Here is a 24,309-nt window from a genome sequence, read left to right as displayed (position 1 = left end):
GTTCAGGTTATATCAGCTGGTTGTGATATCCACATGACATCGATGTTTCAGTTACTATCGCGTTACAGAATAAATTTGCTCCTTTGATGTTGTTGGAGATGTAGCAGATGTTAAACTTTGGCTGGAACATTTATTTGCGTAGTTTTCGAACTGCGAAAGTTTATTTCATAAGAATGTTTCGTTATGGCTGAAGATGCGAATAACGGCGAAATAGGCCTGTAGTAATATACAATATAATGAAACACAGCAGTGTTTTGGTCTCATAACATAATACTCTATACAGGGTGTTACAAAAAAGTACTGCCAAACTTTCAGGATACATTCCTCATGCACAAATAAAGAAAAGATGTTATGTGGACATGTTTCCGGAACCGCTTAATTTCCATGTTAGAGCTCATTTTAGTTTCGTCAGTATGTACTGTACTTCCTCGATTCACCGCCAGTTGGCCCAACTGAAGGAAGGTAATCTGGACTTCGGTGCTTGTGTTGACATGCGACTCATTGCTCTACAGTATTAGCATCAAGCACATCAGTACGTAGCATCAACAGGTTAGTGTTCATCACGAACGTGGTTTTGCAGTCAGTGCAATGTTTACAAATGCGGAGTTGGCAGATGCCCATTTGATGTACGGATTAGCACGGGGCAATAGTCGTGGCGCGGTACGTTTGTATCGAGACAGATTTCCAGAACGAAGGTGTCCCAATAGGAAGACGTTCGAAGCAATTGATTGGCGTCTTAGGGAGCACGGAACATTCCAGCCTATGACTCGCGACTGGGGAAGACCTAGAACGACGAGGACACCTGCAATGGACTAGGCAATTCTTCGTGCAGTTGACGATAACCCTAATGTCAGCGTCAGAGAAGTTGCTGCTGTACAAGGTAACGTTGACCACGTCACTGTATGGAGAGTGCTACGGGAGAACCAGTTGTTTCCGTACCATGTACAGCGTGTGCAGGCACTATCAGCAGCTGATTGGCCTCTACGGGTACACTTCTGCGAATGGTTCATCCAACAACGTGTTCTCATTTCAGTGCAGATGTTCTCTTTACGGATGAGGCTTCATTCCAACGTGATCAATTTGTAAATTTTCACAATGAACATGTGTGGACTGACGAGAATCCGCACGCAATTGTGCAATCACGTCATCAACACAGATTTTCTGTGAACGTTTGGGCAGGCATTGTTTGTGATGTCTTGATTGGGCCCCATGTTCTTCCACCTACGCTCAATGGAGCACGTTATCATGATTTCATACGGGATACTCTACCTGTGCTGCTAGCACTTGTTTCTTTATAAGTACGACACAACATGTGGTTCATGTACGATGGAGTTCCTGCGCATTTCAGTCGAAGTGTTCGTACGCTTCTCAACAACAGATTCGGTGACCGATGGATTAGTAGAGGCGGACCAATTCCATGGCCTCCACGCTCTCCTGACCTGAACCCTCTTGACTTTCATTTATGGGGGCATCTTAAATCTCGTGTCTACGCAACCCCGGTACCAAATGTAGAGACTCTTCGTGCTCGTACTGTGGACGGCTGTGGTACAATACGCCATTCTCCAGGGCTGCATCAGCGCATCAGGGATTCCATGCGACGGAGGGTGGATGCATGTATCCTCGCGAACGGAGGACATTTTGAACATTTCCTGTAACAAAGTGTTTGAAGTCACGCTGGTACGTTCTGTTGCTGTGTGTTTCCATTCCATGATTAATGTGATTTGAAGAGAAGTAATAAAATGAGCTCTAACATGGAAAGTAAGCGTTTCCGGACACATGTCCACATAACATATTTTCTTTCTTTGTGTGTGAGGAATGTTTCCTGAACGTTTGGCCGTACCTTTTTGTAACACCCTGTATATTTTCATCATTTGACATATCTCCTGTATCTTATCAGCAACATCTGTTCAAGTCGCACGTTACTTTATCTCACCCGTGATTGCAATGTGAAATTGTCACCTGATGATAGCCTGAGGCTCTTGTTTTGTCTCCTGCATATACGAGTGCAGCTTTCAGTGAAGAAGGAGAAGGCCCTCTGAAATCATTTAGAAGTATTGTATAAGAAACTAACAGGTACAGTTGGCGTTGTTGTGGTCTTCATTGTGATGCAGCTCTCCCCACAAGAGTTTCCTGTTCCAAATCTTTGCATCTCCGAACAACAGCTCCACCATTCATTGCTCTGAACCTGCTGACAGTGTTCAAGTCTTGATCACGCTCTTGAGATTCTACGTCCCACACTTTTCTCCATTACCACATTAACTACCCCTTGGTACTTCAGAACGTGTGCTAACAACCAGTCCTTTTCTGTTTCCATGCTTTGCCATAATTGCTTTTTGCCCCAGTTCACCCTGGTACCACTTCGTTAATTATTCGATGTGCCCATCTGATCTTCATCATTCTTCTCTAGTACAACACTTCAGAAGAACCTAATGTCTTTTCGTCATCGTAGACATTTCACTTTACTGTCAACAGTGGCATGTTTGTTAATACGAATCCTATAGCTCCTAGATTCTACAGCCTGCATAAAAAAACATAAATATAGCACGCCAATATGCTCATTATAGTCAACAATCTCTGCCGCTGTCTGCTTACTAGCAGCAAAGATTACATCATAAAAGCGAAAGTTAAACGTAAGTTGGGTTTATGAAAGTCCATGGATTTCGCTGATACAATTAAAGACATATAGGTCCCAATCTGTTTAAAATTAGTATCGTTTTAACTCACTAACTTATTTATGAAAGCTCCCACTGACGAATGTATCATCTTGCTCACATTATATAATCGTCTGCACAGATCTGAAATAAATGTATAATAATTACATGAAACAGCCGTTGCTACTCAAACACTTATAAAACAGAATTATTTCCCTTTTGATAACGCTTATTATAGACTGTCTGATGATCTAGCTATTGATACCCTCTTCGTCCCCTACTATCTCAATGTCTTAGTACAATTTAGAAAACAATTACGTTCTGAATGAGCACTAAGTGGCAGAATTAAGTACTGGATCAAAGTATGAGGACGAAAGTGCTGTATTAAAGATCAGGCATTGCTACACAATTGATACATTTCGTCATTCAGTTCCAACATTATTTATATCTACAAGGTGTTTCCCAATTCATGTTACATATATCTAGTGGTTGTGTAGGGGATTAGTTTTACATAGGCACCCGTGTCCGGAAACGTCATCCAACGATGCTACAAAGTGCCGGTGTTTGTAAATACCTAAATATAAAGGGTGATTCCCTGATGGTTCTAAAAACTATCAGTGATAATGGAGACACATAAATGTATCAATTTAGGGTAAGTGTCCCTGGTTAGGGAACGAACGAATCGAAACTTATAACCAAAACCTTTCTGATACCTATGAAAGTGGAATAGATGTACCGGTACTGTTGTTACTAAGAATGTAGGTTAGTCAATTGTCAGAGGTGGTAGTATGGACCAAGACAAGAAAAAGAGTTTAGTAAACATTAGTTGTAAAATATATACCTGAGAAGTTATAAGCACTTGTTCATCTTGGCTAGCGTGAAACATTTCCTCTATAGAACAAGTTGTACATTTTAGATCTAATGTGTACTAAAGCTTTTTTTTTTATTTTGGTCCATACTACCACCTCTGAAAGTTGCATACCCTACATTCTTAGTAACAACAGCACAGGTACATGTGTTCCATTGTCAGAGGTATCGGAATGATATTTGGTTATACTCGTAAGTATTGATTCGTTCGTTTCCGAACCAGAGATCCTTACCTTATATGGAAACATTTTTCCCTCTCCGTTATCCGTGAAAGCTCGTAACACCATCACGGAATCGCCCTGTATAGGCACACGTTTACAGACGCCGGCGCCTATAACTTTGAAGCCCTTTAACATCGTTGGATAACGTTTGCGGACAGGGGTTCCTATGTAAAACTTGATCTGCTATGTCCCCTCTACAACCACTGCAAGTGAGTTACATGAATTGTGAAAACCCTCTGCATCTACATCACTACAAGCCAAGCTTTAGTTCGTAGGTGAAGGTATCTATTATTTGTCACGCTATTTCTCTATCCTTCCGCACTCGAATATTGCGTGGGAAAATCGAACGCTTAAATCTTTCCGTGCGAGTTCTGATTTAATTTATCTTATTACGAAGATCATTTCTCCCTTTGTAGTACGTCAACCAAATATTTGCCTATTCGAAAGAGATAGTAGGTTATTGAAATTTCGTGGAAAGATCTTGCTGCAACGAATAACGCCTCTGTTGTAACGATTGTCACTCCAACTCGTAGGTCATACCCGAGATACTCCTGCCCCACTTCGCGATAATCCAAAACGAACTGTCCTCCTTTGGAAGTTGTCGATGTCCTCCATCAATCCTGTCTGGTAAGGATACCGTACCGCACAGCAGTACTCTAGCAGAGGATGGACAGGCAGTCTTTTTGTGGCTCTGTTGCATCTTCTAAGTGTTCTGTCAATAAAACGCAGTCTTGGGTTCACCTTACCAACACCATTACCAGTTAGATCGTCCCAATTTAAGGTGTTCGTAATTGTGATCCCTAGGTATTTAGCAGTACTGACAGCCTTTGTATTTATGCGATAATTCGTGTAACCTAAATGTAACGGATTGTGTTTAGCCCTTATGTGGACGGCCCCACACTTCTCAATATCTGGTGTCAAAAAGAAAATGGCTCTGAGCACTATGGGACTTAACATCTGTGGTCATCAGTCCCCTAGAACTTAGAACTACTTAAACCTAACTAACCTAAGGACATCACACCCATCCATGCCCGAGGCAGGATTCGAACCTGCGACCGTTGCATATCTGGTGTCAATTTCCGCTTTTCACATTATGCAGATACATTGTCTGAAACATTTCGAAATCAGTTTTGATCTTCTGATGACTTTACTAGACGATAAATGAGACCATCCCCTGCAAACTGTCGAAGAGGGGTACTCAGGTTGTCTCTAAATTATTTACATAGATTAGGAACAGTACAGGGCCTATAACAGCTCCTTGGAGAAAGCCACATATCGCTTCGGTTTTACTCGATGAGTTTCCGTCAGTTACTCCGAGATGTGACTATTCTGACAGGAAATCACGAACCCAGGCGCTCAACTCAGACGATGCGGTACAGCATTGTCATGCAATTTGCTTAGAAGCTGCTTGTCAGCATTGGTAACGGAACCCTTCTTGAGACTTACATAAATGGGATGCATTTGAGATGCCCTATCAGTAGCACTCAGTACTTTATGAGAATAAAGCGCTACTAGGCACGCTGAAAAATAAGGACACAGATTCAATTCTGTTGACAATTATTACTATATTATCATAACGCAACTACAGTCAAGTCCGAATGCGAAAGATGGGTCGTCAGTGAAATACACTTATCACTGATGTCACGTTCATTACGAGGACCAAGCGTACAGTCAGAACAGAACTGACCTAGTGGACCTGGAGGGTAGTCATTCATACAAACTTTGAAAATTCCAGAATTCAAGTATTCAGACTTGCATGGAATATTCCACAATATACAAACACTACAAACATAAGATTTTCAAGAACCTTCCAGAAGTATTATAAATTTATTGGACTCATTTAGTGTTTACAGAGAAACAACAGCTATGGAAACTGTAAACATTGCCACGTCCCAGCACCCACATAGTCACAAACATACGTGTACAGATTTGCATTCTAAGGTGCGTCGTTTTATGTAAGTTCCGTTGTCTGACTCTTCACTTCACACTGTAGTACACACTACAAAACCAACCGCTTTCAGTAGTAACGTTGTAGCCGGCCGGAGTGGCCGAGCGGTTCTAGGCGCTACAGTCTGGAACCGCGCGAACGCTACGGTCGCAGGTTCGAATCCTGCCTCGGGCATGGATGTGTGTGATGTTCTTAGGTTAGTTAGGTTTAAGTAGTTCTAAGTTCTAGGGGACTGATGACCTCAGAAGTTAAGTCCCATAGTGCTCATAGCCATTTGAACCATTTTAGTAACGTTGCACGAAAAAAAATATTGTAATGCTACACCACTTCTTCACGTTGGCTGACAGGAATCAATCAGAAGTTACAAAAACTTGTTCATTATCCCGTATGTCGTAAAACTTCTGATAGGCTTGGAAAAAATTTGAAATCTTCAGAATTATGAGCTACGTTTTACATTAACAGTATCAAAGTTACAAATCTGTTCAATAACAGAGATAAAATCAAATCTTTGTCACAGAATTTATGTATAAGATAACCTCCAAACGCCGAGTAAATCTGTTGGTCAATGAGAACTGTAGAAATTAAGTTATCGGAACGTGAGAGAGCCTGGAAACTACGAGATACACATTCAAAGTATTCGGAACGTCTTTTAACGGAAAAGCATCCATACGACGAGTTTGTGACATTTTACATAGCGTTAGGAATATCATAAATACGACAATATTGGGAAAAATTAAACATATAATACAGAGTACCTTTAATGGAGTAATCAAAATTTTCTTTTTTCCTTTTCTTAAATTTAGTTTCAACTGTGCAGAAGTTATGTCCTACGTCTCAAATGATTAAAATGGCTCTGAGCACTATGGGACTTAACATCTGAGGTCATCAGTCCCCTAGAACTTAGAACTAGTTAAACATAACTAACCTAAGGACATCACACACATCCTTGCCCGAGGCAGGATTCGAACCTGCGACCGCAGCAGTCGCGAGGTTCCGGACTCAAGCGCCTAGAACCGCTCGACCACAGCGGCCGGCTCGTACGTTTCGTTAAATGTAACAGATTCTAGGTAATATAATAAATAAAGTTTTCTTTTTTCAAAGGCAGCTTTTCTTCTAAGAAAACAAAGCAGTACTATGGTTTGTAACCAATCTTTGACTTAACACTTTATTTCTGTATCAGTGGTTCCGACTTTCAGCTTTCAACTGATGATGACCGATGAGCCTGGTACGTGATAAAATGAATCTTATTTGCAGAACACCGCGATTGTCTTTCCTGTTTAATATTACGCATGATAACAGGACTTTTGTTTAGTGGAACTATAAGTATAAAAAAGTAAGTAGGCTGTTATCGTAGACCAAACCTGAAAGCACTAGCGCAAGGGAGATATTGGTTTGTGACAAATTTACTTACTTTGAAAAGTGATTGTGCTAGGTGGTATATTAATATTGTGCATCGAACAACCTCCCTGCAATTGTGTGGTTCTGATATAACTGTTGTCGGGTTATCGCGTAGCTAGTTAATGCTATTTACACGTAATTAAGGCGAAGAATTGGTCACGAGATTTTTAGGAAAAGTAGGTTTCATACTGGCAGTAGTGGTATAAGGTTTTCTCGTGGTTACGAGGAATATTGCGCCTTTTGGGAGTTTCTGATCAGAATAACGCATTAATACACTTTCCTCTAGTCAAGTTATTTATGAAACAGTTTGACATTCTGCAGGCGAAACTAAGTTCAAAGTGAAGCTGTTTCGAAAAAAGTTTATTTCCTTCTTAACCCACTGCACTGGTACCATTGCAAACATAACTTTATTGATATAGACACCAGATTGTATTTTCCCCATTTTCAGTATTTCAATGCACTTTTCGCTTCACGGAATACTTCGGATTTGAGTATTACTATTACGAGTACATTTTACTAGTGGGCAGCAGGACTCTTTAATGCATGGCAATTTGTTGTTTATTTCGTTAGTATCTCGCAGTACAGGAAAATATGCAGGGATAGAACAAAGTTCAATACCTGTCCTTAGTGCATAAGATCGCAGATAGACTGGCATGAATGCCCTGTTTGCTGCGTAACTAGTCGTTCCATCCCCGATGATACTGATGGCTTTGGTGACAGTACCTATAACTGTATGACCTCAGCATCATTTTATCTGCGGCAGTATATGGTTATAAAGAAAAGCAAACAATTTCAGATAAATTGTTGGTGGAAGGGTTTGCTTGTTGAAAGCATATGACTGAAACTACATATAATACATCATTTATCATTCTGAAGTATTGCCTTTGGAGGACTGGTTTAAGATATTGTACTGCCAGGTGCCTTGTCTATCCCAAGTTTTTTTTTTTCTATTTCTCTTATATAAGTTCATCAGATGGATATTCTTTAAAGTTTTGTCTGAGACAGAGGCAAGATGAGTTCACGATAAGCAGGCCAAAAGGAAAAAGAGTTACAAAACGGATTAGAACTGTAAAGAAGTAGGCTGGGAGAACATTTGAACGAAAACCTAAGGGAAAATCCGAAGGATTTGCAGCTAATTATAATGAAAATTTGGTGGGACATGTATGGAAAGAATTGAATAAAGTCTACATAACTTTAAAGGAAAAACTGAATACAATGCTATTGTGACAGTAACCTTCGTCGCTATTAACATAACGTGTTTACACGAAACCGTTTCGAAACAAGAAGTTAAAAAAAGTAAAAGCAATTGAAAAATTAGAAGTCGAGAATAAGCATTTGAAGCGGGAGTTATATGCTCGAAATAAGAATTTAACGTGAAATACTTAAACGGAAACATAAATAGGTGGTAAGATGAACTGGACGATACGAAAACTGAGAAACTGCATTCAGATGGCGTAAGTTTAATCAGCACTGAACTTCGTATTCATGAAGCGGTAAGAAGGCTTTGCCAGGCAAGGATGAAACACCACTGCCTTGTAGTAACACGAGGAACATCGGTTCATAGAAATAACTTGCCATCTAGAAACAAAACCAAAGGATTACATACGAAATACAGAAAAAGGTTTAGAAGCATAAGCGTGACTAGAGTAGGAGATTGTTAGCATGGGGTAAGTAAGAGTACTGGAAGTCAAGCAGTGGAGGATATAAGATCCTCCAGTAAAAACACATCCCACTACTTCACTGAAAGTTTTCCATGGACCACAGCCTTTCTCGTGGGACAAGGGCATGAAAATTAGTTATATAAGGAATGAATTAGTGTGCAATTCCCTGCAGAATAATAAATTTAACATGTAAAGGTTTGAAAACTATTGGTTCTTAAAGAAATTATTTAAAGTTTTGATCAGAGGGAGGGCAAATAGGTTGCGCTTACAATATAAGAATTTGTGGATTAGGTACTAAAACATTACGCTCAATATATGGATGAGTGACGTTAATGGAATTCATTTGCTAGAGATACTCCTAGGTAAAGTATCCGACGCAGTTAAAGAGGAACTCCTGGATTGGACATAAGAAGTTTGCTAGCAGTTCTTTCAGATTCTAGACCAACTGTATTATTTGAATAGAGCAAATTAGAATCGACTAGTAGAGGAGTAAATAGTATCGATTTCAGTCAGGATTGAAAGCAAAAAGAGACAGCCGAGGTTATATCCAGCAAGTGAATTGTGGACGATAGAGAAAATGCTCGATTAGAGGAATAATGTCGTTGGAAACGATCAATATTATCAAAAAAAGCTTAACCAGGAGGTAGGAGGTTTGGGAGAAGATGCTCTACATCAGGGAGGCAGGAAATGTGGCAATCCATTATGTTGCTGCAAACTATACGTACATTAAAATATTCAAGTTCATGTCACATTTATGCATTTTCAGGAGTGTGAAAGCTAAAAAGCGTTTGTAATGTGCCAAAAATTTTTGTTACCATTTTTTCGTTTCGCATTACGCAATATGGATCAAATGGCTCTAAGCACTATGGGACTTCACATCTGAGGTCATCAGTTCCCTCGACTTAGAACGACTTAAACCTAACTAACCAAAGGACATCACACACATCCATGCCCGAGGCAGGATTCGAATCTGCGACCGTAGCAGCATCGTGGTTCCGGACTAAAACGCCTAGAACCGCTCGGCCACAGCGGCCGGCTATCACGCAATAGAGCAGACTCAACTTAGTCTCGACAAGAAAATGGATGTTTAAACTTTGTATCTATAGACCGAGAGAAAAAGCCGACGAAAACCAGATCACACTCAGAGATGCTCCATCACCAGAGCGAGTGGGTAGCAGCGCAAGTCCGCTACGCTACAACTACTGCTGCTGGCCACCAGAAACTCTACTGAAGGCCACGGAGAATGAACTTAGCATGTACGAGGGATAGTCACCGTTCTAAGATTGTTCGAAAAATAGTTCTCAGTTCGATCCTCGAGGAAGGAAGCGTGTGTAGTCGCTGTTATGACGCAGACGGGTAATGGTCGGTCGTAGTGATGTGTAACAGGACACTGATGTGTCATAGTTTGATTCTGAATTATCGTTCGTCATCAGTGATAATGTACTCCGACAAGTTAAATGAAATTAATTTGTTCGAGATTCGGCAACCAGTCTTGAGGCCGGGAATCTAATCGATTGGATTGGTACTGGGAAGTGTTGATGTCTACGTGGTAGTCTAACGTGATTGCTATACGAGGGTATGATAAATGAGATTCGGAAGACAGATAAGTGGGCATCCGTGTAACGCAACGCACTGTAGGTTGTTGTTGTTGTTGTTGTGGTCTTCAGTCCTGAGACTGGTTTGATGCAGCTCTCCATGCTACTCTATCCTGTGCAAGCTTCTTCATCTCCCAGTACCTACTGCAACCTACATCCTTCTGAATCTGCTTAGTGTATTGATCTCTTGGTCTCCCTCTACGATTTTTACCCTCCACGCTGCCCTCCAATGCTAAATTTGTGATCCCTTGATGCCTCAAAACATGTCCTACCAACCGATCTCTTCTTCTAGTCAAGTTGTGCCACAAACTTGTCTTCTCCCCAATCCTATTCAATACCTCCTCATTAGTTACGTGATCTACCCACCTTATCTTCAGCATTCTTCTGTAGCACCACATTTCGAAAGCTTCTATTCTCTTCTTGTCCAAACTGGTTATCGTCCATGTTTCACTTCCATACATGGCTACACTCCATACAAATACTTTCAGAAACGACTTCCTGACACTTAAATCTATACTCGATGTTAACAAATTTCTCTTCTTCAGAAACGATTTCCTTGCCATTGCCAGTCTACATTTTATATCCTCTCTACTTCGACCATCATCAGTTATTTTACTCCCTAAATAGCAAAACTCCTTTACTACTTTAAGTGTCTCATTTCCTAATCTAATCCCCTCAGCATCACCCGATTTAATTTGACTACATTCCATTATCCTCGTTTTGTTTTTGTTGATGTTCATCTTATATCCTCCTTTCAAGACACGTCCATTCCGTTCAACTGCTCTTCCAAGTCCTCTGCTGTCTCTGACAGAATTACAATGACATCGGCGAACCTCAAAGTTTTTACTTCTTCTCCATGAATTTTAATACCTACTCAGAATTTTTCTTTTGTTTCCTTTACTGCTTGCTCAATATACAGATTGAATAACATCGGGGAGAGGCTACAACCCTGTCTCACACCTTTCCCAACCACTGCTTCCCTTTCATGCCCCTCGACTCTTATAACTGCCATCTGGTTTCTGTACAAATTGTAAATAGCCTTTCGCTCCCTGTATTTTACCCCTGCCACCTTCAGAATTTGAAAGAGAGTATTCCAGTTAACGTTGTCAAAAGCTTTCTCTAAGTCTACAAATGCTAGAAACGTAGGTTTGCCTTTTCTTAATCTTTCTTCTAAGATAAGTCGTAAGGTTAGTATTGCCTCACGTGTTCCAACATTTCTACGGAATTCAAACTGATCTTCCCCGAGGTCCGCTTCTACCAGTTTTTCCATTCGTCTGTAAAGAATTCGCGTTAGTATTTTGCAGCTGTGACTTATTAAACTGATAGTTCGGTAATTTTCACATCTGTCAACACCTGCTTTCTTTGGGATTGGAATTATTATATTCTTCTTGAAGTCTGTGGGTATTTCGCCTGTCTCATACATCTTGCTCACCAGATGGTAGAGTTTTGTCATGACTGGCTCTCCCAAGGCCATCAGTAGTTCTAATGGAATGTTGTCTACTCCCGGGGCCTTGTTTCGACTCAGGTCTTTCAGTGCTCTGTCAAACTCTTCACGCAGTATCTTATCTCCCATTTCATCTTCATCTACATCCTCTTCCATTTCCATAATACTGCCCTCAAGTACATCGCCCTTGTATAAACCCTCTATATACTCCTTCCACCTTTCTACCTTCCCTTCTTTGCTTAGAACTGGGTTGCCATCTGAGCTCTTGATATTCATACAAGTGGTTCTCTTCTCTCCAAAGGTCTCTTTAATTTTCCTGTAAGCAGTATCTATCTTACCCCTAGTGAGACAAGCCTCTACATCCTTACATTTGTCCTCTAGCCGTCCCTTTTTAGCCATTTTGCACTTCCTGTCGATCTCATTTTTGAGACGTTTGTATTCCCTTTTGCCTGCTTCATTTACTGCATTTTTATATTTTCTCCTTTCATCAATTAAATTCAATATTTCTTCTGTTACCCAAGGATTTCTATTAGCCCTCGTCTTTTTACCTACTTGATCCTCTGCTGCCTTCACTACTTCATCCCACAAAGTTACCCATTCTTCTTCTACTGTATTTCTTTCCCCCATTCCTGTCAATTGTTCCCTTATGCTCTCCCTGAAACTCTCTACAACCTCTGGTTCTTTCAGTTTATCCAGGTCCCATCTCCTTAAATTCCCACCTTTTTGCAGTTTCTTCAGTTTCAATCTGCAGTTCATAACCAATAGATTGTGATCAGAATCCACATCTGCCCCTGGAAATGTCTTACAATTTAAAACCTGGTTCCTAAATCTCTGTCTTACCATTATATAATCTATCTGATACCTATTAGTATCTCCAGGATTCTTCCAGGTATACAACCTTCTTTTATGATTCTTGAACCAAGTGTTAGCTATGATTAAGTTATGCTCTGTGCAAAATTCTACAAGGCGGCTTCCTCTTTCATTTCTTCCCCCCAATCCATATTCACCTACTATGTTTCCTTCTCTCCCTTTTCCTACTGACGAATTCCAGTCACCCATGACTATTAAATTTTCGTCTCCTTCCACTACCGGAATAATTTCTTTTATCTCGTCATACATTTCATCAATTTCTTCATCATCTGCAGAGCTAGTTGGCATATAAACTTGTACTACTGTAGTAGGCATGGGCTTTGAGTCTATCTTGGCCACAATAATGCGTTCACTATGCTGTTTGTAGTAGCTAACCCGCACTCCTATTTTTTTATTCATTATTAAACCTACTCCTGCATTACCCCTATTTGATTTTGTATTTGTAACCCTGTAATCACCGGACCAAAAGTCTTGTTCCTCCTGCCACCGAACTTCACTAATTCCCACTATATCTAACTTTAACCTACTATCCATTTCCCTTTTTAAATTTTCTAACCTACCTGTCCGATTAAGGGATCTGACATTCCACGCTCCGATCCGTAGAATGCCACTTTTCTTTCTCCTGATAACGACGTCCTCTTGAGTAGTCCCCGCCCGGAGATCCGAATGGGGGACTATTTTACCTCCGGAATATTTTACCCAAGAGGACGCCATCATCATTTAACCATACCGTAAAGCTGCATGCCCTAGGGAAAAATTACGGCTGTAGTTTCCCCTTGCTTTCAGCCGTTCGCAGTAACAGCACAGCAAGGCCGCTTTGGTTAGTTTTACAAGGCCAGATCAGTCAATCATCCAGACTGTTGCCCCTGCAACTACTGAAAAGGCTGCTGTCCCCCTTCAGGAACCACATGTTTGTCTGGCCTCTCAACAGATACCCCTCCGTTGTGGTTGCACCTACGGTACGGCCATCTGTATCGCTGAGGCACGCAAGCCTCCCCACCAACGGCAAGGTCCATGGTTCATGGGGGAACGTTATAGGTACGGAAATACCGTACGCGATTATAATGTAGATCGATGAATATTGTAGTTGGTCGTACCGTCTATTAGATGTTGTGGAGGTTTCTTTTCTTTGGTTAGAGGTTTATGTGAATGTTGGAGAATCTGTCGCAAGTTGTGTGTGTTGTACTTGCGATCTCGTTATCGTGTTCTTGTCCGCAGCGAATAAGATACGTGCGGCATATAATTCTGTTCAACACTTTATTTAGACGAGAAGTTTATTTTAAGCTCACATAACAGCATGAGAAACATCATGAAACATTTACAGTGCAACGAATATTACTAGTTTTTTTATAACTGAGTGAGAAAAACTGTAACACGAATACTAAAAAATCAAAGCAAATTATTAAATTCATGGCCCGCCCGCTGCAGCAAGCAGAAAGAGTCTCACAGCGCTCCTGGCGGTCAAGCGTGCGAACACTGTTCACATGCGCCGGCCGATCAGCTGATTAGCTGACATCTGCTGCGGCTGACATCCGACGCCGCTATACCAGCCCCCTTCGGAAAAGTGCAGCGCCGTCCTTGGATGATGCCGGAAGTAGTGATGGGGAGCTCGTGAATGAGTCGTTCAAATGAACGCTTCACTCCAGTGAAGTGTGAACTAACCACTCAATTTCAATGAACTGGTACTTCAAACTCTTCACAGATAACACACTCCACACGTTCTTCAAGTTCACTCACTCTCTTCCCCTCTCCCTCATCCTATTACATCGGCGTTACGTCACTCATTCTCCCTTCACTTCAGTCCCCCCTCTGCTGCCTGTCGACGAATCGCGCGGCGTTTGTGGGAAACTAAAGGTTTGCGAGGGGATGGGGAGGTGAGGGGCGATGGGAAGGCAGCGTCAGCTGCTTCCTGCAGTGCTGACATCATTACCCGTGACTGTTTGTGCAGTTCAGTTATACTTCGCGTCTACCGGTAGCCTACCGTTGGCAGCGCTTTCGGACAAATTAATATTACAGATACAAACGAAGAGGCTGGCTGTGTGAGCTCGCACAGCCAACATGAAAATAAAATTTTCGTTAATAACACTGAAAGAGGGATTTTACCTGAAATCGTACCAATTACTACAGGTGACAGTTTACGTTTTGAATTTGGAGGGTTATATTATTCTCAACAAAATAAAATCTACAGGAAAACTTCTGAATAATTACTTAACGTAGATATATAGACTTTGTGACAGTGGTAAACATACTCACTCTATTTTGGATTAAATTTTAAAAGGAACATGAAATTGGACTGCATTTTATTGGCAGCCCTAGTTTTTCAGTCCATGAATACAACAAATAATGTTTCACTTGGCTGATAAAGACTTTTTTGGGCGTTTCATGAGAAAATGTCGAGCAAGATTAAATGTAATACCTTCTTTATATGTGACAGGCTTCTCTGTTTATCTTTCCTTTGTCCCCTTCGACCACGCTCTATTTAAGTTAGCTGAGACGCTGTAAGAGCGTAAAACGTTGCGTGCACGTTACTTCATAGTTCGGCCATCTGTTGGTAAAATTATGAAGTATTACGAACCTTTATTGTACGAGCGAGGCGAAGCGAGCGTAGCCGCGGCTGAGCGGCGAACTGGGCAACTTCGCCAGGCTTCACGGCAAAGAGTGAAATGAATGAAGTAGTTCACGGGAATCAACGAGTTTGACCCATCTGTAGCCGGAAGTGATGTCCCTGAAACGTGGCGGGAAGTGTACCAGTCGTCCGGAGAGAGTTTGCTGTTCTATTGGAGCCGATGATGGTACCGGTGGAGGTTGCTGGGTGGTGGGCGGAGGTTTCGCCTGATTGCGTTGCAGATGTGAATGTGAAGAGCCTAGTAGGACGAACGCTGGTTTCACTCAATCAATAGAGAATTCATCTTACAGTTGATGTTGATATCAAGTGTTTTGTCACCTCTAATGACAACGCGATGCGGACCAGTATATGGCGGTACGAGCGGCGGTTTGTCACCATCTACTCGCAACATTACGTGTGTACAGGATCGTAACTGTCGGGGTACGAATGCTTGTCGCGGTCGGATCTGCGTCAATTTTTCTCTGAGGTGGGCGACCAAATTTGGTGCATTGACATCGTGCAACGAAATCGCGTGTGGCTCCACGAACTCACCGGGAAGCCATGGGGCTTCTCCATATACCAGTTCTGCCGGTGACGCGTCTAGATCCGTAGGCCGAGCAAAACCAGTGGTAAGACACAGGTACATTGTGATTCGTGGCACGTTAAGGTGGCTCCAGGCGATCGGTGCCAGCGTTCAATCATGCCGTCACTGGGAGGGTGGTAACTTGTTGCCGTGTGATGCAATGCGCCGCAAAAAAAAAAAAAAAAAAAAAAATGAAATGAAATGTCGTGTGACGAGTGCCTCCCGTCGGGTAGACCGTTCGCCTGGTGCAAGTGTTTCGATTTGACGCCACTTCGGCGACTTGGCGTCGATGGGGATGAACTGATGATGATTAGGACAACACAGCACCCAGTCCCTGAGCGGAGAAAGTCTCCGACCCAGCCGGGAATCGAACCCGGGCCCTTTAGATTGACAGTCTGTCGCGCTGACCACTCAGCTACCGGGGCCGCAAAATTTACTTAGTTGGGCAAGTAGATCAGATTCGAACTGCCGTCCTCTGTGGCCAAACATAGTGGGCGATCTAATGTGACACAAATGCAATGGCTAGCGTCTCACTGGAAATGTTATCAACCGCAGTGGCTTCTGGCTACCGCGTGAACCTGTCTATTACTGTCAGAAATTAACGTAGTTCTTCTGAAGCTGGCAGCAGACATACTACACTAATATGAATATGGGCAGACCGTGCAGTTGTGTCTGGAAATTTGCCGACCGGCGCAGAGACATGGTGAGAAATCTTGCTGCGCTGGCACTGTACGCATGAGCGAGCCCGTGTGCGACAGTCTTTTTATATTCCAGGCCACGCAAAAGGGATAGCTATTAGTCTACTTGTTGCCTTCACACCGAGGGGACATAAATTATGTGGACTTTCGAAGGCATAAATTATGTAGACTTTCGAAGGCTTGCTTGCTTAGCGCCGTAGGAACGAACGGAGGAGTTTTGCCAGTTGAAACCTCTCAATATAGCTTTGCGTTTGTAGCTGGAACGTCGATTGCCTGAAGGCCAGACGTGGCACGTTGTAAACAATTTCGATGTTACAGGTCAGACTGGGCTAGCTGTGCGAAATCTACATTCTTCGTGATACTGCTCACCCGGGATTGACAGTCTGCAACGACATTGTCGAGTCCCAATATATGCCGTACATCAGTAGTGAATTGTGCGATGAACTCCAGTTGATTATATTGTCTCGAAGAACATTTGTCATTTTGCCGAAAGGCATATGTGAGGGGCTTATGGTCTGTAAAAATGACAAAAACTCTGTGAGACGCCCTGCTAAACCCGCAGGACAGGACAGGTAGCTTAACTTGTGGAAAGGGGCCAAATTAAGGGGCTGCCAGTTACACTCGAACATACAACATTGTTATTTGATCAAACATTACAAGTGCCCAGCTTTAATCGTTGGGACTTAATTACTGCCTGAAAGCCACTTTAAATTAAAAACGGCTGAAGGCCAATAATTTAAATCGCTAGCATAATCAGAAATTTAAAAGACAAGCCTTATATTACAACAGTTCTTGATTTAGGCTGAAGGTCCAAGGAATCTGAGATTTTCAGAACAAACAATTTGAATTCAAATTCGGCTGAAAGCCCAACACTTAAGGATAAACAACATAAATTTTTTCTTAAACCAAGGCCTTAAGTAAAGCAGTTCTTAATTAGGCAAAACTCAACGAAAACAGAAATTTAAAAGGACAAGCCTTATCTTAAAACAGTTCCTTAATTAGACTGAAGGCCTAAAGAATCAGACACTTCAAGAGAAAACAATTTACATTCAAATCAGCTGAAGGCCTAACACTTAAAACTCGATATTTTTTTTTAATACCAAAGGCCTTGCGTGAAACAGTTCTTTAAATTAGACTGAAGGCCTAAAGAATTTTACACCTTACAGGGAAAACAACCTTAATTTAAAGAAAGAAGAAAAAAAATCGGGCAGAAGCCGTACAAGTACAAACAACAAGAACAAATATACAAAAGGTAGTACCCCCAAGGGCGCTCAGATGGTCGAGCGTTGGCCTGGAATTCAAACACTAACGCTCGCTTAGGTGAGACAGGCAGTCGGGCAACCATTCACAATCTGACGAAAAATAGGCGTCTGACAATACAGTATCCTAGACCAGTACTCCAAAGGCAATACTTCAGTATGATAAATGATATAATATATGTACTTTCAGTCATATGCTTTCGACAAGCAAACCCTTCCACCACACAAGTTATCTGAAACTGTTTGCTTTTGTTTATAACCATATACTGCGGCAGATAAAATGATGCTGCGGACATACAGTTATAGGTACTGTCACAAAAGCCATCAATATCATCAGGGATGGAACGGGTAGTTACGCAGCAAACAGAGCATTCACGCCAGTCTATCTGCAATCGTATGCACTAAGGATAGGTGTTGAACTTTGTTCTATCCCTGCATCTTTTCCTGTACTGCGAGATACTACCGAAATAAACAACAAATTGCCATGCATGAAGAAGTGATTAAAATAAACAGTCCTGCTGTCCACTAGTAAAATGTACTCGTAATAGTAATAATCAAATCCGAAGTATTGACCGACAGTCAATGGACACACCGACTAGATAACTTCCACTTCACCCGACCAGGGCACAACAGGGAGTTCAACGGGACAATGAAGAAGATATTGACGCCCACAACCAGTCATACATGGAGCTGTCAAACTAAACACAATGATGGACGGCAACAACATGATGCACAAACTACACTGCCTGAAATTTATGTCAACGGCGAAGGCAGGTAACCGGAACGTTAACGGCCACAAGGCAGAAGATTCCGCTGGTGAACTTCAATTCAAATAACCAAACACAGTGAAACTCCACCGGAGGCTGGCTAGAATTTTCTAACCTGAAAACCACGTTATTGCTTGCAGGAATATCCCAACAGCTGACAACGAACCCCAAACGACACAATGTGAACAGTCATGACTTGCTGGTAGATTAAGTCAAAACTCAACTTTCGTGTCCAGGATCGGTGAGCCACGAACCTCATAGCACTGGAAACAGCACCACCACACTCCGACACCTCACAGTGGCCTCCAGCGGGCCTGGCCAAACTACGCGCCGCGGAGATTTCCTCGCTGCTCCACGCCAACCGACCAACTTCCCAGGCCCGTAAATGGTGAAAGGACCAAATATACGTCGGCCGATGAGACCACCAACCGAACGACCAACTACCGGTAGCCCCACCCCAGTCTCCCTCCGTCGGCAGTTCATGGGTGTCGCCAGTTGTCGGCGAGCACTGGTTGTCGGCGCCTCACCGGTGCTCCTTCCCCAACTTCGCTGCTGCTGCCTCCCGACTGCACTCCTGGTCCGTCTCCAACTAACTAGTCAGACACACGACGACACGGAAATACTATCGGTCGCTCCAGAGATGGTACGACAGTGCACTTATCGATACGCGCTGCTGCTGCCGCTCACGGGCAAGTCAGGCACTAAGTTAGTGTCGCCAGTAAATGGCATAAGAAAACGATGCGGCGGTACCGTAATAGAAGATGACAAACAATAAATGGGATAAACGCGAAACAACTGTGTAGGGAAATATTAAATGGACTCATAAACCGCCAACAATTCGCAGTCTTAGGCGCTCCATTGTTGCTGCGCAGGAGATATTTTCACGAAAGCTAATGCGAGATTCTGCCAGGCTCCGCCTACATATTGTTGCAAGGCAGCACCGATTGCCGTCTGGTTAGCGTCTACTGCCAGCGCGAGAGGTGCTTCCAAAGGCGGGTGTGCAGGAAGGGCTGCGCCTGCTATACTTTTCTTGGCCGCATCGAACGCGTTTTCCATCGACATCATCATACCAGCGTTTTGCCTTTAACTTTAGGACCAGTTAAAGCTGTGGTAACAGGCTCTCGGAGCGTCGACGTATGAGATTGGTGACGTCCGTAGAAATTAAGTACTCCCAAGAACCGTCGCAGTTCTTTAGCAGTTTCTGGCCATGGACTACTCAATATAGCCTCTACTTTCCGTGGTAATGGTTTTTGTGTTGGCAGAAGAGCCCGAAATGCACGCGTTTTACCTCACGCAGGCTGGCGTGAGGAGGAAAGGACTATACTGACGTGAGGTCTGGAACATGACAAGGAATTAGAATTCAGAAAGCGGACGTAAGTAGTTTGATAACTTTATTCCATTAATGATGAACGTCGCTCTTGACGGTACATGATTCACAATATTATCCGTTCAGAATACATTCTTGAAGTAATTATAGTAACTGAACATGGCGCCTTGCTAGGTCGTAGCAAATGACGTAACTGAAGGCTATGCTAAACTGTCGTCTCTGCAATTGAGAGCGTATGTAGTCAGTGAACCATCACTAGCAAAGTCGGCTGTACAACTGGGGAGAGTGCTAGGGAGTCTCTCTAGACTAGACCTGCTGTGTGGCGGCGCTCGGTCTGCAGTCACTGATAGTGGCGACACGCGGGTCCGACGTATACTAACGGACCGCGGCCGAATTAAAGGCTACCACCTAGCAAGTGAGGTGTCTGGCGGGGACACCACAATGGCCGTGATTCGTTTGATGAAATCCGATGGCCTAAAAAGGTATCCTGTGTCTGGCCAAAAACACATGTTGAGGTGTTCAACACTAGCCATTTTCGTCAAGGCGTTGAAATACCTCAATCAGGTGCTGTTTGTGTTCTTCTGGGGTCACTGAAAAGGTATCACCAAGATATGCAAAACAACACTGCAAGCCTTGCAAAACAGAAATTAAAAATCTTTGCCATATCTGGACAACATTTCTCAATCCGAACGACATAAACAGGCTTTCCAACAGACCAAAAGGCGTTTAATGACCGTTTTCTGAATGTCTCTTTCGGCAACAGGAATCTGTGTATATGCCTTTGCGCAATCTAATATGCTAAAAGCCCCTTTTTCCACATAATGCGTAATTGTAATCTTTCAAGAGACGAACAGGGTACTGATCTGGTATTGTCCTGGCATTCGAGGTTCGGTAATTGTCACCAGGACGGCATGCACTAAATGGAGGAGTGAATGAGGCCTTCAGCACTGTATTAAATTCGCCGGCCGAAGTGGCCGTGCGGTTCTAGGCGCTACAGTCTGGAACCGCGAGACCGCTACGGTCGCAGGTTCGAATCCTGCCTCGGGAATGGATGTGTGTGAAGTCCTTAGGTTAGTTAGGTTTAACTAGTAAGTTCTAGGGGACTAATGACCTCAGAAGTTGAATCCCATAGTGCTCAGAGCCATTTAAAGCATTTTTTTTTTTGTATTAAATCACTCCTTGGCAACAGCGTATCGGTCAGGAGCAGGGCGCGTGGTCCTACACGAAATGCGGTTGTATCTATATAATGTACCGTGTTGTGACATAGCTTTTGTGGGGTCCCAGAAAGCATTTTGGTGTCTCTTCGACTGGATCAATTTGGCGTCGTATACTGCCGCGCGTCGGAATCCATGGGCAGATAGCCCCATGACATTGTCTATTTGGCGGGCATTGGCGACGTCCGGCAGCAGTTGATAATGCGCAAAGAAATCGGCTCCGATTATAAGCTCGGTTACGTCCACCGCGGTGAAATTGCACTTTAACGCACGGCGTAATCCCAAGTCCAACTCGATGTGCTGCATTCTATTCGTCGCGACTTACTAACCGCGGAAAGGCAAAACTAGGTGGCTGGCCGATACTTATGTAACTGGGTCCGTCGCAAAATACTTACGTCGGAACAAGTGTCCACAAAAAACTTGCGCCCTGTCTTGCGATCTGTCATAAGAGACGCAAGGACGGCGACCGACAGCCCGGAGCGATTACTTCTGCCTTTCGCTTACAAATGAGAAAGGTACGCGGCGAAGTACACTTGTGGTCCTGATCTCCGAATTTCCTGTGCTACGAACACATGTGTGCCCGGGTTGAATCCTCGGCCGCGGCGGAGTTCGCCGAAGAACGACTTGCAGCTCTCCTCTAGTGTACCTGTCGAAGAGTAGTTCGCCCATCTGCTTACTGAGCTCGTCAATATTGCTCACGAGACTGTCGTAATCCGCTAGCGTTAATACGGAGGTGCTGCTACACCCCGTCTTAATTTCAGAGCAGGAGGTCGGTAGGACGGTGTCTTGAATTCGATATCCCAGGTCCGCAACGGCATCCAATATTTTGGATAGTTTGGAGTATTGGTCGCGTGCACCATAGATGGTGACACATCTGCTGTAACAGTTGGAATACAGAGTGAATATCGGCCAATTGCGATTATTATTATTGCGTGTTCTAAGCTATTTGAACCACGCTTTTCTTGTCCTCTTCATGTATTGTGAATTTTATGTGTTTGTGGAAAGAATTGAACACTGCTAGTAGTTCTTTGAGCTCATCTTTTGTTCCATGGAATAGCATAAACTTCGTGGATCTTAAAATTACCAACCACCAGCAAAAACACATGTTCAGCATACACAGAAAACGCACATATACAGACATAACACTGGTCAACTCATCATGCCATCCCACCACATAGAAACATGCTGCATTTAGGTCCATGCTACACAGAGTACACTCCCTTGATTTAGAAGAAAACGCCGTCAAGAATAGGATAGATACAATAAAGAGCACTGCTATAAGCAATGGCTACATAGCCATAACAATTGACAATTTAAGCAGACAAATACACAAAAGCAAGACAACGAATGGGCACACTGTGAAAGAAGAGAAAATATTTGCCAGCATCCCATACCTGGGCCCCATATCACAAAAAATCGCCAACCTTTTCAGAAAAACAAATGTAACAGTTGCATTCTCAACCAATAATAAGTTAGGAAACTTACTCATCCATAACGTAAAATCAAATACACAAACGTAAGGGAACAGCGGAGTGTACAGAGTATCGTGCCCCAGTTGTCCTGCCTACTATGCAGGGAAAACAGGCAGAAACTTCAAGACCCGTTTTCGAGAACATTTAAATGCTTTCTGACAAGAATTTCGAAAAGTCAGTCATTGCACGACATATGTTGGAAACAGTTTGATAATACTATATAACGAAGCCGATGGTAGGACCTCAAGTCTGTTAGAACAACTGGAGATATACCTCCACAAAATAAAAAAAAAAAAAAACAGAATCTATGTTAAATGGACAAACAGATTTCGCAAGCCATAGATATTTCAGCAATTTTAAAGACCTATTCTAAAGTTATTTCTTGCATATATCAATTGTTTAATAGTTATATCTTTAGCACTACGAATAAATTCATCTTTGACAACACCACGTACAAAAACATCTGTGAAGTGTGTACAAACATGTGTGTACAAATGTGCGTCTTGGATGAAACGACATGTACTAAAACGACGGAGAAAACTCTAGTGAAGCAGTGGATGCAATTGTCGGCTTTGGCCAATGACGTCATACATTTCTCATAGATAATAATTAAAAGAGATCGCTACATATTACTCAAAATAATCTTCGTGTGCATTTATTTAAATAATTGGTTGTTTGCAATTCATTCGGTACTTAATTTCATTCTTAGTGATACTGAGGTAATTTGCATTATTAGTTTCTCATTTTACACAATTTTTAGTATCTCATTTTCGGTTGTAGGTATGGATTTATCTGTTCCGATGAACCTGGATGATTTGAGAGAGACTTTGGGCGTAGACATGTTGGCCACGATTCCTTTTTTACAAATGTGTGGTCCCGTTGCCGAGTATGTTCGATGTCGTGGGTGTGACGAACATATGCGCCTCACAAGTGTTTCTCGTCGCCGTACCCACGACTTATTCGTATGGCGGTGCAGCAAAGATCGGTTGTGGCGGTCCATTAGACGAGGGACGTGGTTTGAAAAACCTAAGCTCGCCCTGAGAGACATTATGAAAATCACGCACTGTTGGTAATTGAGATATCCTGTGTGGCTGTGTGTCCATGAATGTCGTGCGAGTAAGCGTACAGTTGTGGATTGGTGCTCTTTTTGTACGGAAGTTTGTGGGGAATACAAGAAATATAGGGGGCCGTTGGAGGGGGGGGGGGGTGTTATGGTCGAAATTGACGAGTCGCATTTTGGCAAAAGGAAGTACAACGGGAGGGAACCTCTGGCGTGATTTTGGGTTTGGGGGGCTGTAGTTTCTGGTCAAGAGTGTGACGATGTAGTGTTTAAAGTAGTATCCAATCGTAGGTAGGAAGTTCTGGTCAGTTTAATTGAATTTCTCGTTGCAGATGGTTCCATTGTAATTTCATATTGTTTTTCTTCATACAGGAATTTAGAGGAAAGGATTTGTCAGCATCTCGTAGTTAATCACAATATTGAGTTCAGATAATTATCCAAAGGGGCTTGCACAAATAGCGTAGAGAGTTATTGGTCAGCTGTTCAAATGGCTCTGAGCACTATGGGACTTAACATCAATGGTCATCAGTCCCCTAGAACTTAGAACTACTTAAACCTAACTAACCTAAGGACATCACACAACACCCAGTCATCACGAGGCAGAGAAAATCCCTGACCCCGCCGGGAATGGAACCCCGGAATTTGGTTAGCTGTGAAATCTTTTCTAGG

This window comes from Schistocerca nitens, unplaced genomic scaffold, assembly GCF_023898315.1.
Source record: "Schistocerca nitens isolate TAMUIC-IGC-003100 unplaced genomic scaffold, iqSchNite1.1 HiC_scaffold_351, whole genome shotgun sequence".
NCBI lineage: Eukaryota > Metazoa > Arthropoda > Insecta > Orthoptera > Acrididae > Schistocerca > Schistocerca nitens.
Note: the sequence above shows the minus strand (reverse complement) of the source record.